Source organism: Chiroxiphia lanceolata, chromosome 6 (genome assembly GCF_009829145.1).
Source record: "Chiroxiphia lanceolata isolate bChiLan1 chromosome 6, bChiLan1.pri, whole genome shotgun sequence".
Lineage (NCBI taxonomy): Eukaryota > Metazoa > Chordata > Aves > Passeriformes > Pipridae > Chiroxiphia > Chiroxiphia lanceolata.
Genome location: NC_045642.1, coordinates 10973493 through 10992512, shown reverse-complemented (window position 1 = coordinate 10992512; position 19020 = coordinate 10973493). Strand labels below are relative to the sequence as shown.

At 37.4% G+C, this 19020-nt stretch overlaps 1 protein-coding gene across 10 annotated transcripts in view; it reads right to left on the bottom strand.

The window, feature by feature from the left end:
- The window catches only part of MRVI1 (murine retrovirus integration site 1 homolog), a 101844-nt gene that overhangs the window by 65028 nt on the left and 17796 nt on the right, over positions 1 to 19020 (bottom strand). The window contains exon 1 of one of the 10 annotated variants that reach the window (XM_032691494.1): positions 11454 to 11556. The exons of 7 other annotated variants lie outside the window; for them this stretch is intronic. The gene's annotated coding sequence lies outside the window, so the exon portion shown is untranslated. Of the gene's footprint in view, positions 1 to 2961; positions 3178 to 11453; positions 11557 to 19020 lie in introns of those variants that run through there. 2 more of the 10 variants (XM_032691498.1, XM_032691499.1) reach the window with 2 other exon arrangements.

The following is a 19020-nucleotide window of genomic DNA, read 5'->3' as shown; positions in this document are numbered from 1 at the left end:
ATTTTTGAAGATTTTCTGTTTCAGGACTTCAAAATACATTGCATTAAAATGTTGCCTATTATCCTTTCTGCCCATACATACTCACCATCCATAACGACAAGTCACGATTACAGGCTCTATTTTTTATTTGTTGACTAAAGTGTAAAGATTATTCATCAGGCAGGTGAAAAATTTGCAGCAGAAGTGATAACATTTGCACTTAAACACTGGAGTTCTATGGCACGAGCTTTCATATTTCATTTAAAAACCACCCCAAAAGGATTTTTATCAGTTAAGACTTTTGTCCCAGCACATCTAGAATGCACCTCTGTCAATGTCAGGTCCACCTCGAAAATAACAGTGAGCACTGTGAATTTTATTTATGGAATCAACAGAATTAGCCGTTCTCATCATCTTATTTCTCAACTGTATGGAAAAACTAGTTAACTGAGTTAAAATTTATGTCCAATTTTTGCTATGTCCCTTCACTTTCTTACAGAGAATGTTTTTGCTAATTTAAATATTTAGTCTTGCATCAGATTTGTGTTCTCTGTGGGTTTTCTGGCTTGTATGTTGCTAACATTGCACACAAAACTGAAGTCACCTAATCTCCCCTGCTGGCACCCGTTATGCAAATCTCCTTCATGTATGGAATTCTTATCTGCCAGCTTAATGCAGAGAGGAGAAAAAAACCCCAAAATAATAACAAGTCCGATAAGTAAATACATGAAACAAAAAAAAATACAAGGCAAAACATGTAGTAAAATTTCCCCACCTGGGGCTCACTCTGCTGAATACTAAATCCCAAACGGAACCCAGAATAACTGAACTAAAATGGATGCTGGTTCAACAGGATGATATTAAGTTGATACTCACTCTGCCAGTCAGCTGAGCAGCTGTGTTGGATCATTTATGCAAAATGGAACAAAACTTTATGGCACTCTAATAACATTTATGCAGCAACTTTTCTACGTGAGTCTTCTGGAAGGCAGGGGATTTGCTTCCAACTTTCTGCAGCAAAAGAAAAGCACTTCACATGAATCAGAAATGTTAAATTAAAGAATATTCAATTGCAGAGCCTGCAGAACAAGGCAAGGAGCTGTATGCTGGAGCCCAGCCATCCTAAAGAAAACATCTATGTTGAGTGTAAATAAAATTTGCTTTGAGGGTATGCTTTGAGGTGCAGATGATCCTGTGAACTAGTCCATGTTACACAGAAAGACTTGAGATTCAGGGAGAAGTACTCCAAGTGCCTGCAAAACCCCTACTCATTAAGCCTTAATGAGCCTTTTATTTTTAAAGCTAACATTTTTCTCAGTCTAAAAATAGCCAGCTAATAATCTCTATATGAGAAACAGGCAGAGTCCAAGAAACAAAATGCCAACTTGTTTTCTAGCATTCATTGCCAGATCATCAATAAAATGATCCAAACTGACAAACACAGTTTAAATGGCCAAGTCTTTCAGGACAAATCCTACACAAAGCATCTGCAGCAACCATTGCATTTTCATTTCTCATATCCATGTCTGATTTTTTTTTTTCTTCTTCCCTTTAAGAAAGTGGTTTTAAAAACGAAGTTCCAATAAAGCACCATATTAGGATGTTTATAATAGCTTAAGGGAAAGCAAAACAGTATCAGAAATTTAAACCTTTGTGGGCAAGGAAGTTACCCTGTTTCCATGCCCTTAAAATCTAGCCTGCCAAGAAGCTAAATATATCAATATTTTTTAGCACACATGGAGTCTTCCAAGGTCATGGATGCATTTCATTTCCTCTAATTAACTGTTTTCTGAGGTTCAGCCCTAATTTCTGTTAATAGTAATTGAAACCTTAGCACATATGCAAGCAATGTGTTTAATACATTGTTACATGATTGTCCCGTGTTCTACAGAAAAACTGTTTGAGAAGGTGATCCAAATGAAAAAAAAAATGCACTGTTAGTTTTAATATTTTTTTGGGGGGGAAAGGAAAAAGTTTTCAATGAAAGAAAATAATCCAGAAGATTTGACACAGTCATGGCACTAATTATCCATATAGAACAGGTCCCACCAGAGCTCATTTTGTGTTTTGATTTTGGGGGAGGGGGTAAGGGGTTAAAATGGGATCTACAATAGAAGGATTCCAGAAAAAGAGGAGTGATAAAGTTTGAACATAACTTTTCAGGGGATGTTTTCAGAAATCTGAAGAGGTTAAAAATCACTGTGACTAATCTCTATCTTACCTTGTCTGGGAGAAGTTAGACAGAAATGAAGAATTAGGAAAAAGAAAATTGCAAAGGATGGCAGGCTTCTCCTTCCACATGGATGTACATTCATACTACAGCAACCTGAAGTACAAGTGGACTGCTGCTGCAAAGTAATCTAGGCCAAGATAGTAAAAGTTATACTTCTCCCTGAATTCAGAATTCATATTGAATTTGGATTTCCTATCATAGTCCAGCCTAAAAAAATGGATAATTAAAATATTGCAAGAAGATACTTTAATCCACAGAAAGAAAAGCACGACTTTTCTTAGGAAAAAGATGCGAGACAGACTTTTAAAAAAGGGTTTAAGCTGGCATTCCCTTGCTGAATTAATCCTAAATAATGATTCTTAATCACGTGTGAAACTTGATACCTGCATATCCCCTACCCGTATTGATCCAGAATTCTTGCAGACCCAATTAACAGCCTTAAGGCTTTAAGAATTATTTGCAGGGTGAAGAGTACATTTACCACATGGTAAAAATAAATTTATCAGGAAGCAAAGTGGGAAGCTTTTATTAGGGACACTGTAATTGCTCTCCGTTCCTACAGCAGAAAGTAAAAATAAGTATAAACCGTGATCAGAGACTGATTTTGGTTAATACTTGTTTTCAGTGGTGGAATTTTACTTTTTTTTTTCATTTATTCTGAAGTTTCCAAGCAGCTTGTGAAGAAAAGTATGGACAGAAAACTTATTGCACCTCTAGCAGTAGAATTTTAGAGGAAAGTTTTAACATACATTTCTGTTGACTGGATGATTGTTGTCAGACTGTTGCAGGGTTCATCAGCTGGTTCATGTCTTCGTACTTTTCCGTAGAGAATTTTAAGGTAGTGCACTTAAAAAAGCAAAAAAAGAAAGAGTATCAATAGGAATGCCTGTAGATAAAATTGTCTGTCACTTCCTATTGCAACACTGCAGCTTTGCAGTTATTTGAGATCTGACAGAATTGTGATCATTTGTGTTAAAGTGTTTGGCTTCAAAATGTTGATTTTCAGCCAGCATGGTTCAACTGTTTCAAAAAAAAAAAACCAAAAACAACAAACCAGAAGGGCAAAATTTGTGTTATATAGGCTGAATACATGTAAGAACATTTTAGGAAGATTTTAAGGAAGTAACTTTATGTTTTATAGAAAGGGGATTCAATCTGGGGATCCAACCATGTCTTTCGCTTGTCTCTTTGGAACTACCCAACTTTTAAATTTTTCTAAAAGTCTCACTCAAATAACACATTTCTACCAAGCAGATGTTAAGAGTTTTGCAGTTTCAGAATACAACATTAATTGATTATGCATATTCAGTATCACCATATGTACATAGCTAAATGTTTCTCTGCATCAAAGCATTGCAAGAAGAAAGCTGGGATTAATAGAATAATTTATTCTACTTTTTCGTAGCTTCACATAGAAGTAGCTTTTGGGCAGAGGACTGGTGCTTCATCCTTTGCACCCATTTAAAAGGATGCATTTCCAGTGAGATTTTTTCTCAGATAGCCCCTAAATCACATTGCATTTTTGTCATGCTTCCAGAACTGCCCAAAACACAGTTTTCTGCCTTGTTGCAAGGATATACCAGTATTGACACGAGACTCTAAAATTATATTTTCTCCGCCTGCTCCTTCCACACTCCTCTTTTTATCCTTCCCTCTGATCTATATTGTATCCTTTTCACCTCAAATCTAAAACCTGATAACTCCTCTCTACATTTGTTCCCTTACTTGAGTCTGATCATATTTTCCTGGTGGGTGTTTATTAATGAGAAACCTATTTTTCTGCATGTTCTCTTCCTAAGATTCTCTTCAAGATGAATGTCCTCGTTCTAAAAGACAGAAGCGGTTTTGTTCAAAAACAAGCAGCAAACTCAGGTTTGTTTGGTTTTTTAAAATTATGAGCAATATTTTCTATTTTTTATACACATATTCACAGAATTATAAAAAGTAAGTGTTTATCTGTTCTTTTAAAAGGAATGTTAAGCCTAACAGCAGTCTTGTATAAAGAAATTCAACACCAAAAAAATCTGATGATCTAGTACTCTAACCTACATGTATATATTTATATAAAAATCATGGTTACTTTGTGATATACTGAACTTTCACAAAACAAAAGACTGACATGCTTTTACTAGGAAATACATATTTTGAGTTGAATCATGTCATACTGCAATAAGGCAACGAAACCTCACCAGTGTTGTGTTTAAATCACCAGACCAAGTGATTCTGCTTTTTGAGATAGTGTTTGCTTTACTTAAAACATAGAATCTTCATCCACAACAGTTTCAGGCCTTTCTTTCATCTATTATCCCATAACATAAAAAAAAATCCAAGACAAAACCAAAACAATTCCAATATTATTTGAAGATGTGAGAATCCAGTAACTTAGATGAGATATGGTGATCCCGGAATGAAGAGGGTTTAACTAAATGTTAAGCATATTAATTAACCCTGAGTCCAGCAATTTTGGCTCAGAATATGGGCAGAAAAGTATTATTATGTTTAAACATATCCTGTAACTATGCAGTTTTACATTCTGTTACCTCGCAGGATGCTTTACAGCTCACATACAATATTTATTTTCTTCTTTATAACATAGCTCATTTGTTCTCCTCACATTTATTAAAGGTTTGTCCAGTTTCAAGGTGAGGGGCAGCAGAAAGCAGTCCTATGCATGTCTTCCTGCTTATCTTTCCTGAAAGGCCCAACCATTAAGTGGGAAAAGGATTTATATATCCTGTACTTCAGGCTCAGGGGACTAAAGCAGCAGGAATGATCCAGGAGCGTTCTGATGCTGCCATTGTAGCAAAGTTTAGCAAGAAAAGAAATGGTCAGTGTGATATATTACTGTGCTGCACCTGGCAGTGTCACAGTGTCATGCTCTGAAGTGGATGTTGTAGCACAGGACACCAGCATTGACAGGTGCCCAGTTCTCCTGCCAGTCCCAGAATGGAGCGAGCTCTTGTCCTCCCTTTCTCCCTCCAGTAGGGTTGGAAAAGAGTGGAAACAGCTGTTCTAATTTCAAAATAGACATCTAACAGGGCAGGCTGAAACCACTCCACTTTTTACCTCCTATCCCACAGATGTTCATGGGAACACCTGGGCTTTTACCAGCAGGGTGAGAACAGCTGGCAGCAGCTTGGCTTCTGAAGTCCCTTCTTCCCCCCTGAGTGGGATTCACACACAGATGTGCTCAGATCCCCTGCACAGTGCGCTATAAGGAATGTAAACACAGCATGGACAAAACTATGCTCCGATCCTCCACACAGTGATGGAGATGGCAGTGATGTAGATTTTCCCAAACAAATGTTTTCCCTAGAACAAGCTGCATAGCTTTGACCAGGAGAAGGAAGGAAAATATTCAGTATTGCTTCATCATTTGCTCTTGACTGACATTATTAGTTGCATTTGCAGAGGATTGCTTCAGTCAGGAAAAATGACTGCAGCATTCCTTTTTCCTAGAAATGCTCCCACTGTTTCTGGAGACAATCTCATGACTTCACAGTGTTTCTGGTTTCCAGAAAAGCCATGTATTTCTCCTAGCTGCCTGCATCCTTTTCAAAATCAACTCGAGAGTTGAATCTTATGACATCTGGTTTCTGGTTTCCCTTGCCCTTGAAGTCCAGCTACAGTACAACACAATTAATTCAATCACCTGTTCTTTGTGGGAAGAGCTGGATAATGGAGAAATAAAACAAGAAGGGGCATCAACTCTAAAATAGCCAATTCACAGAAAAAGTGCTGAGTTGCATGACATTGTGAGAGAGGCAAATGATAGAGCTGTGGAATTATGGCATTCCAGGGAGCCTGAGGTTGAAATACAAATCACCCTTTTTCAAGCTGTTGCTCCAGACTATGCAAATGCACTTACAACTTCATTTGCTTGACATATTTCTTCCCCCCACCTTAATTTTACACCAAGATGACATTTTTCTTTTGCAACAATACAGAGTTTGAAAAACAGTTATTTCCTCAAGGAGAATACTCTTTTTGACAATCTTCACTCCTCTTCCTGCACTGAAAACTGTATTTTTTCAAAACAGTTTTATTAATTCTAGAAAGCATTTAACTGCATGGGATAAAGGAACTTGCTCAAGACAGCAAGAAAATTAGTTTTTATTGGTTGATTCCTCAATCAAAATACAATAAAATAACTCTCACTCTTGTCCTCATCCTCAGAACCTCCTTGGTGGTCTTTCATATCAGAACTATTTATGCCAGATATTAGTTATGTCACAAGCCAAAAGGTTCTGAATTGCAATATTTTTAAAGCTGCTTTAACAGTATTGTGACATGGTCTTGGTATCACATCATAATCCTTTTTTACTGTTGTTGTTAATTAATGTCATTAAACTATTCAAGCAATACAACTTACATTTATGCAGCTCCAGGCTGCAATTTGCATGTGATTACTCATATGACTTTAAAAAGGTTCATAAAATACTTTTTACACTCAGTTACAAGTGTGAAATACTACATATCAAAGGCATTTACCTAAAAATATGTTTCTCTATAAAAGTCAGCTTATACAATTAAGTGTAGTCCATAAAAAAACCCTTTCAGACAGGTTTGTAAGGTGAGGTGTTAACTCAAAAATTAAAAAACAGAAAATAAAAAAGCCATCAAAACCTTTGTTTACCTGATTCACAAACATAAATCCTAATTTCTTATTGGGAAAAAAGCCAGGGAAAAATAACAATTGCACAGAGGTAGATAAAACCTGCTGATTTTATAACCACAAAGTTAATAATCCCTTCTTTTGAATTCTTAGTCCTCTTGGAAAACCATGTGGTTGCAATTTTGAACAGAAGCAATTATAATTTTTAAAAGTTTTGTCCAGAGAGCCCCAACAAAAAGCACTCTGCTCCAGCACATTGAAACCCCAGGCTTCAAAGTGCTGCTTGGTCACTCCAGTATTTGATCCCTCTTTGGGGAAATGCACAGTTGGATAAAACCTTCTGATAAACTTTTTAAAACTTTCTTTCTGTCCTTCTTTGATGCCTCTTAACAAAAACCCCAAAACTACTATGCTCATTCTGTTTTATTCGGAGACTTACATGCTCTTCACATTTACATTTCTTAGACTTGTTTCCAGTTTTAGTTTCTAAAAACTAGCAAGGCTGCTGATCCTTGTACTCCTGAATCTGTGCTGGATTGTTGCATTTTCTTATCAGCTCCTCAAGGTCTGATCACATAAAAATATATATTGGTATTTGCTTACACAGCTATTGCTGTTCTGCTTTCTTTGCAAATGAAAAAAGGAAAGCTGTGTCTGGCAAAGATGTTTTTCCCAACTGATTCAAATGTATTTCTATTTAGATAACATTTTGTAACCCAAAATACATTAAAAAACCCTTTAACTCCGATTTCTCTTTTCACACATTGTTTCTTACAGGGACTGAGTTTACATCCAGCTGAAACAAAGCTCTGAAAATCTTCAGTAAAAAGCAAACAATTGGGAAAGATCAGCATGAATTGGGAGCCATTCAGTCAACAGGATAAAGTGCAGAAAAGCTATTTCAGCTACAGAAGAGAATATGCACAATTATTTGATATCAGGTAAACTGAGACATAAAATCTCCTTTTATCAGCTTGTCATCTTAAAAAAAAAATTAAAAAACAAATCTTAAATGAGCATGTATAAATCCCATACAATTTTACAAGGTACAGAGATCAGTAAATATGTATGGCTAAGTCAGTGCTCAGCATAACTCCATGCTTTTCCCTTGGTAAGGATGCATTAGCTAGGGTTAGATGTAGCTATATAAATAGTCTGAAACTGTACTGGACTTTTATTGCAGCTTCAGTAGAATTTGATCAGCTTGAATTTCATAGGGATTCATTCAAATCTGGAACAAGAAAAGAATCTTTTGTGTTCTAAAATGAAAATCAAAATAGCCAGTTACAACTCTATTATACAGGAAAGAGAAAGAAAGAGGAGGGGCTGCAATTCAGCCCCTGCCTGGGCCCTGTTCTGCTGCAGTTATACATTGGCAGCCTGGATCTAAAAGGGAAGGGAAAGGCAGGGGCAAGAACCACCCCCCCACCTGAAACAAATAAAAACCTCTACCTGGCAGTGAAACAATAGAACTGGAGCACAGCAACTGAACAACAGGTTATCTGTGCACTCTGGAGAACATTCCTCTCAAATCCAAATTTGGCAGCCAGTTAAACAGGAGTAGAGTGACCGTAACTTGAATTTTACATATCAAATTCTATTAAAATTCCTTTGATTTGTGGCAATAAGCCTTCTCACCAATAGGAATCCAGCCAGATTGAAGTGCAATTGTTCTTGCATCATGGATTGAAAAAAAAAAAAGATAATAAATTAATGGCAAGCAGAAAAGACTGCTTAGAGACATTTTTTAAGCTTCTCTGCTACATTTTTTACCACAAACCATGTGCACACACGCAAATTAAGTGGAAGTCAATGGAACATATGTAATGATTTGTGGAACTGTTATATGTGTATACCAGTTCATACCACAGTATCACTATGAAAGTTGCTGTGTCCATAGAAAAAGCTGGGGTTTTTTCTGCTAGTAGAGTATATATTCCCCAAGCCAGGAACAATGGAAAACATTGAAATGTCTCTTCTGCTCCGACCGAAAAAATAAATATTTATGATATTGGCTGGAGTTAGAAAGAGCTGCTATTATTATCCTCCTGAGGAATTGCATTTAGGAGTCTTCCATAAACAAGGGAAAAAAAAAAAAAAAGAGATGGAGTCTCTTGGGAAGAAGTCATGAGTCATGACTAAGTCCACAGAAACAAAGAAGAGACCAGCATAATCTTCACAAAACTGAAAAACGAAAGCAATACAAAACAGGCAAGGTGAGGAGCAGAAACCTAGTCAGGGTTGTTGGACGAACTCCAGGGTATAGAAGAGAAATATTATGACAGAGGTTCATGAACATCTTTCATCCCCCTGAATGTTTCAGGCAGATGAGAGAAGACAGACAAAAGGAAGATTTTTTTTGTTGTTGTTGATATTGGGTATTTTCATGCCATTAAAATAAAGCTTCATGTTGTTTTAAGACTCCCCGAAAACCATAGTTTCTTGTATTGCTTCTATCATTTTTGGAAGAGTTTAACTGTAGCCCTTAGACAACATATCCATGGAGCAATGTGAGGAATCTGTTAGTCAGTTACTTGCCCTCAAACAAGACAGAAAACCAAATATTCAGGATGTTTCTCAAACAGATGGGATTTAGATTCCTACTACTGTGAAGCAGCAGCAGAGGAAAAATGCCAGAGCCAAAGGAGGAAAGCGTGTCAGTGCATAGTAAAATCCTTGGAAGCCACTGCCTGTGGGCCCAGGAGTCTAACAAAAGCCTGAACAAGAAGAGTATAATCACATTTGTGGAACAGTTGGAGAGCAGATTGTTTGTTTAAAGCTTTATAAGCATTAAGTTGTGAGGTACCTCATCCAAATATCTATTGTTTGCTAAAACATACAGTGAATTCCAGTTTATTTCTTAGGCCAAGAATGAAAGTAAGTATCAGCATGATTAAAACCAAACTATGCTTGCACTACAGAACAACAAAATGATTCACTTACCAGATCAGTGCCACATAAACAAGAAAATGTCATAAAATAAAAGCACTATTTGAAAAGTTCCAGGATTTCCTCAAATAAAGCTTAGGATTATTTTCCTTCTAAGAGTGACTTAACAGTTACTTGACATTTTGCTATCCACTTTTTTAACACTTCAATCAGAAATCTAAAGATGCCTTTGGACAAAATATAACTCTATATCACGTGTGGTTACCAGAGACCACCTCGTGTCCCTTCTCAGCATGGTAAAATTGCCTTGCTTGTATTTTGGTGACACGTTATCACAGGTAAATTTGGTTATATAATGGCTGACTGGGATTCTACTCACTTGCAGAGAAATAAATGGTAAGAGTTTACTTACAGTTTTCATGTTCTGTCCCCTTGTTTATCCAGATCAACCTACAATCCACTGGATTTCATATGCTCTGTTTTTAAGAGGAATTCTAGTATTTTGTCAGGAACACTGTTCTTATAAATCAATTAGACATGGGGTGCAACAAGTACTTTTTTAAAAAAAGAATTTTTACTAAACAACTGGTTAAAAGTGGGTGCATAAAACCTCAGCAAAACCTAAGTGGAACCAAACAGGAAACTGGGAGCTGTCACCCATGCTGTCCCTAGGGCTAATAAGATGTTACTTCTTAGCCAAATCAGAGGAATTTTAGAACAATTCTACTGACTGTTAGAATGATCTAACTCTTGCAAGGCAGAGGAACAAGAAGAGAGGCAGAAGGGTTGTTTGCATACCCATGAGAGAACGAAGATACCGTATTGCAAAGGAGGAATGTTAAGCAGACATTGTTCCCAGGAAAGGACCTGAAGTTAACAGAAATCCTGATCACAAGTTAACATATTTAACAAACAGGATTACGGAATGTTTTACTGATGAAACATTTAACGAAAAGGGGAAAAGACCCCAAACACCCCAAAAAGCCTTCAGCAACATGAGAATTAATTATACGCCAGGAGAAATCTAGAGTCACTGAAATCGGACCCAAATGTGTATCCAGACCCTAAACCAAATTACTGAAAAATAGTTCAATGTTTTCTATCCTGAAGATACATTTTTTGCTCTTTTCAATCATTCAGAGACGATTAAAGAAACCCACACGTGTTCTACACTCATATAACCTACACATGCAATTTTAAGGAAGGGAAGGAAGAAATAAACTGCAGATGCTCTTTTTAAACCTATTAGCTGTTGAACCCATCTGCTGTCTTCTCTGGGATAACTGCATGTTTACCCTGCAGGAGTAAATTTATTCTCTTCCCTATGAACTCAAAGTCATTTACTGACTTTTTAGAAAGTCCTCTTTTGAACGTGTCCAGTCCTAATGCTCTAGACCAAACAGAGCTAAGCCAGCTTTAAGTGAGATGCTGAAGATGGTCTGGGCATTGCAATAACTTAATTAGCTTTGTGTTGCCATTGCTGGGCTAGTGCTGCCTTAGTACTGGTATGTCACACTCCAGACTATGGTGAGCAAGGGTCATGGTTTTATAAATCCTTGCAAGACAAGTCATCTGAATAAGCAGCCTGAATTATCTAGTTCAATGTAGTCCTTGTATAATCCTATATTAGCCTATGAAAGTGAGATCTGGTGGAGCAGTATGCTCAGTTGATCTGATTCACACAGGTATAAAACCAGAAATAAAATGAAAATATCTGTCTCAAATTTAATCCCTTACCTTGCTGAGGTCTCTCTTGTTTCTTTCCTCTGAGATGGATTCCTCACATACAGAGTAATTTCTTTGTTCATGCCTAGAAGAGGAGATAATGCCACACCTCAAGTACACAGATACGACTATTTAAACAGTGTTTTTGAATGGCATGAGAAATGCTCAAATGGGGAAACTTTGCAAAAATGTTGTCATCCTCTGTACAAGCAGGAATAAAGCATCTGCATTTGTCTTCTATATAACTCAGGCAACAATATCCTGGCAACCACATTTCAATGGAACAAATCCAGGTAATTAAAATGACTAGATCTAGAATCCATCTCTTTTTATCATCCCACTTGATAGACCAGACTTACTTAGTCATTTGGGAAGAGATGGTCAAAAATCTGCTACATAGAGCTAAGTAAGATGTTATCTGTCTCTGAGCTCCAGAGCCTTTAATTTTGTTTGCCATTGTCCATTGTCTTTCACGGCACCATCTTGCTGAGAACTTCAAAAATGAACTTTACTGGTTTGTACCTTATACTTTGCAGACATGTGCATGGTTTGCTGGATTTCATTAGTACTTCACTAATAACCCTCTCAAGCTTTGTATTTTCTGTATAAAGGCTAAAAGGATTGAATTCACGGCACTGATAAACCACTTGATACATTAACATCCTGACTATGTCTGCTCACTCAAACATTTCACTGCATTCCTAATATATCATTAGTTGAAACTTTCCACACTTCTGCAACTGCACAGCTTAATCCCCCTGGAGAAGCCAAACTACTACTAGATCAAGACAATAAAGCTTGAGTTCAATAACACAGAGCTTTTTGAGTTCCCTTTATTTCAATGGTCACATGAGCAACTGTTCTGGTGTGTACATTGACATCTGGAGACCTCAGCAGCCACACCATTCCTCTGAAAGGGAAAACAGAATGGGATGCTACTCTGCAGCAGAGTAAAAATCACACCCCTCTTGGTCAAATCAGACCTCAAACTGACTGTTGCAAAAAGTAAAAGAAGTGATATTGCATTTTCTTGGTTTTTAGATGCATAAATGTAACTGTAAAAAACCATAAAAATAACTGTAGGGATGCATTATATCTACATATCTACATTCAAACTCATTATCTCTAGGATTCAATTCTCAGTCTTAGATACCATGTGATGACCTCACTGGCCCGAAACAAGCACCAGAAGAGGTGTTAAGAAACAGGCCTTATGGTGACAGGCACAGCAGAGCTGGTAAACTGTGTAAATACTCTGTGTTTCCTTGCACTGTGTCACCTCAGCCTTAGACCACAGTCTAACCTCTTACAACTACCTCATTCCCTTCCTGAAAAGTAAAAACTTGATTAATGGAGAGGAAATTTCTGTTCTCACTATTTATATCTAAGGTGACTGGTACTTCCACATTTAGCAAAGTCAAATACCCTGGGGGAACTCGTGAGAAAGTAAGGGGGAAAGAAAGAAAGAAACTAAATTCCCTCTTCCAAGAAGGTTGACTCATCATTCCCTTTTTCAAGCTCACCTTCACAACCATAACTATCAAATGCAAATAGCTTCAATTGCACAATGTGAAGAGACTGTATTCCCTTATTTATATTTTGCCTGGTTAAGAGACTAACCTATCACAATAGGTCCTGTGTATGAATAAATTTGGCTCTCAAATATGTAGAAACCATAGCCCTGCAAAAACACACAGATCCACGGTGCCAGTTTTATTTATGGACTCCTCAGAAGAGTCTGTCCACCCAGCTATTCTCTTTTTCTTTTCAAAATTTCCCTTGCATTTTACCTGGCCAAGAAAGCAAAAATATTTCCCCATTTGATTACACGCTCAGTCACTACCAGCTCACATTCTACCGCCCAGTTACTGTGCTGAAACTTACCCAGGAAAAAGCCTGCCAGCATTTTTCACACTTACAGCAGAAGAGGAAAACACACACCTACACAGCATCTCCTACTGCCCAAGTGGACAAAACACAACATGCCAACAGAAACAAAACACATTGCTATCAGCTTCTGCACAGAGGGTGCCCTTCCAGCATTTGGAAAGGGCAAGAATATTTTCATCATGAATCATGAAGTAGAGCAGCTTTTGCTACAGATTGACAACAAGTAGCTCACACCATTTCATCTCTGTAAATACAAGGATTGCTTGAAAAGGCTGGGCTATCTCATCTAGAGAGACTACAATGGCCTAGCACAAAGGAATAGATGGGAGCTGAAGGATTCTTTTTATACTTTTACAAGGTTACTTTCAATTTAGCTTTTAAATTATGTTAAGATTTTGTTCTTTTCAGTAGCTTTTATTTATTAGTCTCACTTCTTTAGTCACTCTGGTGTTTTGAAAGTTACTGTCAGTTGTTTTGCAGCTTACAAGCAATTCATCACATGGAAAATGAACAGCACCAGTCTGACAAATTTGACTTGAATAGTAAATTCAAGATGCAAATGCTGTTTTCTTTCTACTTTACGAAAGAAAGAAGCTCTCAGAAGGAGAAAAGACAAACATTTGTAAACAACTAGCAGTAGTTCCCAGTGGGGAAAACAGTCCTACTGTCACATTGCTCTACTAAACCTCACTTTGGTGAGAAGAAGGCAGCTACAACCACCAGCCTCTGAAACAGAGGCACATTTGCCTGTTGCTTCCACACGTTGCTCTGCAGTGAGCACTTCCAAAAGCAGTCCTGAGAAAAGAGTGAATGTGCAGCTGAGTCTTTAGGAGAGCAGTTACTGCATCACCTCCCTGCAGTGGGTGCATTTCTCACACCACATCTGACATTCTTTAGAGACTATAAAAGGCAGCAACAGATAAATTAATGGAATTTTTAAAGTAGAGCAATAAAAGGCTTTGAATTAGCAAGAAAGTAAAAAAGGAAATCAAACTACCATTATATCAGATGAATGACAAAGCCATCAGAGAATCTCTTCAAAATGTAGCCCAACATGTTCTTATCACAGAATCACAGAATATCCTGAATTGGAAGGGACCCATAAGGATCACTGAGTACAACTGTCCCTGTACAGGACCATTCCCAAGAATCCCACCATGTGCCTGAGAGTGTCCTTCAAATGCTTTTTGAACTCTGTCAGGCTTGGTGTTGTGACCACTGCCTGGGGAGCCTGTTCCAGCACCCAACCACCCTCTGGGTGAAGAACCTTTTCCTAACCACCAACCTAAACCTCCCCTGACACAACTTCAGGCCATTCCCTTGGTCCTGTCACTGGTCACCACAGAGCAGAGATCAGTGCCTGCCCCTCCTCTTCCTCTCCCTGGGAAGTTGTAACTGCAGTGAGGTCTCTCCTCAGTCTCCTCTTCTCCAGTTGAACAGACCAAGTGCCCTCAGCTGCTCCTCACACGGCTTCTCCTCAAGGCCCTTCACCATCTTTGCTGCCCTCCTTTGGACACTGTCTAATGGTATAACATCTTTCTTATATTGTGGTGCCCAAAACTGCCACAATATTCCAGTTGAGGCCACCTCCGTGCAGAGCAGAGCGGGACAATCACCTTGTATGAGAATATTACACAGATATATTTTTAGTAAAAAGTTCAGTTGATTTTTAGGACATATTAAACTTCTCCTAAAGCCTTGGTTCACAGAAAAAATTATTGTACATGAGTCTTACTATAATTTAATGAATGATGAAATACAAGCTGTACCTCACTGAGGTTTAAGCAAAGCATTTTCACCTCCCATGGTAGAAATTTGTTTCAGTATCTGTTTTGCTGTAGGTGAGCATAGACTTCATTATTTCTGACAACTGACATGTGACAACTGCTGAGTGAGCTCGAGAGTTGCTGCCACATGCTCTTCAGTCTTCCTACCCAGTCTTCAAACATTTCTGACAACAAAAGGTGACTTTATAGAGTTTATGTGTAGTCTGGTGGGTTGGGAGCCAGAAACAAGGAGCCTAAATTCTATAACACTGAATATCCCATTGCACTGACCTGGCTTTTTGGCTTACATTATTCATACCACAACATATAGTCCTTCAATAAGGGCATATCTCTATATAAGAAGCACATAAAGAAACCTCTAAGGAATGGGACATCTACAATGTCACTGCACTAATTAACTGTACTTAAAATGTCTTCAAAGACATACTTTTCTCCTCAACAATCACTCATATGTTTAGCTCAAAAAACCCATATGATTAAGAATTCTGGTCCTACATTGTTTCTCTCACATTGCCTGCCATCCCAAACAGTATTCAATTTTTTGATTTACATAATTCTTCATGATTTCATCTGTTTTCATGGCAGCTTTCCTAAGCTTTCTGACTATTTTGCTCAGAATAATTTACTTCTTTGCACTTTCCAGACAGCATCGTTTTCAACTTTTAATGAAATAACTGCTTTTCCAATTCAAAGTCTAGAGCTCACTGTTAAACTCAGAACTGTGAATTCTTTAAGAAAATGTGAAAAACTGTTTTGCTGCTTAGCAAACCTATCCCTGGGGGCTACAATTTTGCCATTGGTAGAAGGAGCACTGACTGAAGCATATCTGAAGGTAGCCTGTTTCTTACACAGTATCCTTCCAATGGTCAAACCATTTTACATGCTAATAAATTGGTTTTTTCCACAGGTACAAAGCCAGTGAACAGAGTGTGTATATTTACCATGAATGGCACCATACACATGAAAGGTTCATTGTAAGATAAGGGGAAACTGAATACCTGAGCATGAGACGAAAAGATTCTCTCAGAAATCTACTGTTTGCTAAATCATGTTGTATTACTTTGCTTCACAAATTAAAGCTGCACTGCATTGTTAAAATTGCTTTTGCAAGGCAGAGAGAGATTAGAAAACTCATTTACACTTGTTGGAAACTGATTTCACTGAAAAGATACCGAGAAATACAATAAGAAAGTAATATGAAAGTTACTTTGCATGCCAGCACAATCTGTTAATGCTAGATCTCTTTCAAAATGGGCAGAGTTTTACATTAGTAAGTGCTTTGAAAATTCTACAGTGTGAAAAAATGTACCTTGAAATATGCAAGTGCTGCTAAACATGCCCTTTGTTTAGAGTGTGAAACCAAGAGCTGGTCACATTAACTTTGTAGCATGGAACTGAGACCTGCCCATCTGTTGGTTTGGGTGTTTGGTTTGGGTTTTTTTAATCTCTGTCATTATGTGTTTCCGCATTCTATTGATTTTACTTTCCAGGTTTATTCATGTTTGAGAGGACAATGATCCAAAAGTAATACAAGCACTCATTTAAATACTTAAGTTTTCTGCCAGATCCCCCGGTGAAGATTTTCTTTTAAAAGGTGAGAAGGTCAGCTGTGTAAATTCTATTCAGCTGGAAGCTGAGGGAAGAAAAACATTGGGCTGAGAGGTTTTGGAAGACAAGAGATGTGATTAATAGAGCTTCTCTTTTGGCATGATGGAGGAAAAACTAAGCAAAACCAAAACCATGAAGTCACATGTAATTATTCCATTTATTTCCCACAAAACTTAAAAATTTAATTGCTTAAGAAGGTTCTGAAGAACAGACAGGACTGGGAAAGACTGGGAGAAACATGGGTACAGGCTCAGCAAATGCCATGAGATTTTTGAAGACTTACACAAGTTAAACACTCCTTCCTTTTAAATAGGGATAATACAAATCCAAACCCACTGCAAACAAATGTATGTTTGGCAATGGGTGACAGCATGACACCAGGAGAATATCTTTTAATTGTAATTGTTTATGAAATTCAGGGCACCAGTTTAAACTATACAACACATACACAAACACAAGTTTGCAACTGTACCAGTTAATGTCTGCTTAAGAGGCTTTAAGCACAAAAAGCCCTCTAAATATCCCTTCCTAAATGAGACAGCCTTTGAATACTTTAAAAATAAGTTTTATGTGAAGTTTGGGGGGATAGAATTAGTACTGTTAGCTTGCAATATCTGTGGCAACTCTTTTGCATGTTTATGGCTGAAGGAACCATCTCCAAGGGAAAATTGTTGTTGCATTTGTCCCCTAAAAAAGCAGGTCTCATAACAATTTAAGCCTCTCCATACTTTTAAATATTGAAACCAGCTTTACTTACCAAAGCTATCTGCTTGGTAAAATTATTTAGGTCAATTCCTTTCAATTTATTCTTCCTGACTAAATATATCAAGAGGGAGCATGTTTTGACTGCGAGCTCTCTGGGACAGCAACAGTATTAATTTTACAATGTCAGGAACAACAGTGTTAGGATCTTTGTGCCCTTTGTGTTAATTAAAGAAGGAACTCTGTCACAGAACATAGATGTGTAAGTATGATCAAAAATTAGCACTCTGCCTGTTCTTCCATTATTTATTGTAGTTGTTTGTGTTTAAAAAAACCCCAATAACAACAAAGTTCTAATTTTTTTCCTGAAAATGATTGAAGAACAAACTTGCATTGTTTCCCTTTACATTAAATAGGAGCAAAGCTGAGGAGAACAAATAGCCATTTCCATTAAAATTCAGACCATGTATTTTATCATTTATGTATAGCTGTCCTAACAATAGTGTTTCATCAAAAGCAGTGTTATGATTACCTTATGTGCCACAACAGGGAAGAGCAAGTATATCTTAATAAATTTATCCCTTTTGGCACTGCCCTTTGAAAGTAAATAACCAGTTTTCACTACTACACACTAACATTGTATGAAATTAAGATAAAAGCAATAAATTTGTGTGGAGGGAAATTCAAATGTTCTATGTGCTTACACATTATGATGGTAATCCTACATTTAAATGAAATCACTGTAAATTTATGCCAGGAATAGAGACACATATGGATATACTGACTGGATGCAGGTTTTTTGCTGCTGAAGCAGAAGAGGAAGGAAAAATAATGGTGCCTAGAACTTAGAAATTTCATAACTTACATTTTCTGATGTAGGTGAGACTACTCGGACTTGACAGGAAAAAAGAAAGCGTTATCCCCCTTCACAGACACGATCTGAGGTCCCATCCACTTCAGTGACATCAGCAAGAATTTTGTCACTGATTTTAGTGAGAGCTGGATGGAGCCCCAAGTGACTGATGACACAAACATTACTGTCCTGTTCACAGCTTTATGCACAGCTCACTGAAAAAAGGAGGTCTTCCAAGATGCTTGTTACAGGAAGGAATGCCTGCATTCCCAGTTAAATACTTTGACATTCATTCTCACCAAGTTACCAAGGAATGTTGCTATTAAATGTATTATTCTCAGCTGCCAGATCCCAAGATCAGCATAGTACTTTTTGTAATTATTATTAGCTATTGTGGGCAGCTTTTATTTATCTTATTCTTCCCCTGCCTCAGTTATGACTCATTTTCTCCTCATAAAAAAAAAGTCAGTGTAGTTAAACAGTGGATTTTCTCCCTTTGCTGCTTGAGATGGTTATTATCTATCAAACTGCCTCCTCCAGAAAAATACAAGCACATATGTGTCATGTTAAGGAGTCTGTGAGAGGATAACTAAAACATAAGTGTAAAAATGTGTTTTATCAGCTACAAATAGACTGGCTGTAATACAAAATACCATTGTCATCACTCTGGATTTTTGTTACACTTGCTGTAACACGATTGTAGTGGACAAATATTCATCCCATGATAGTTATGAACAGG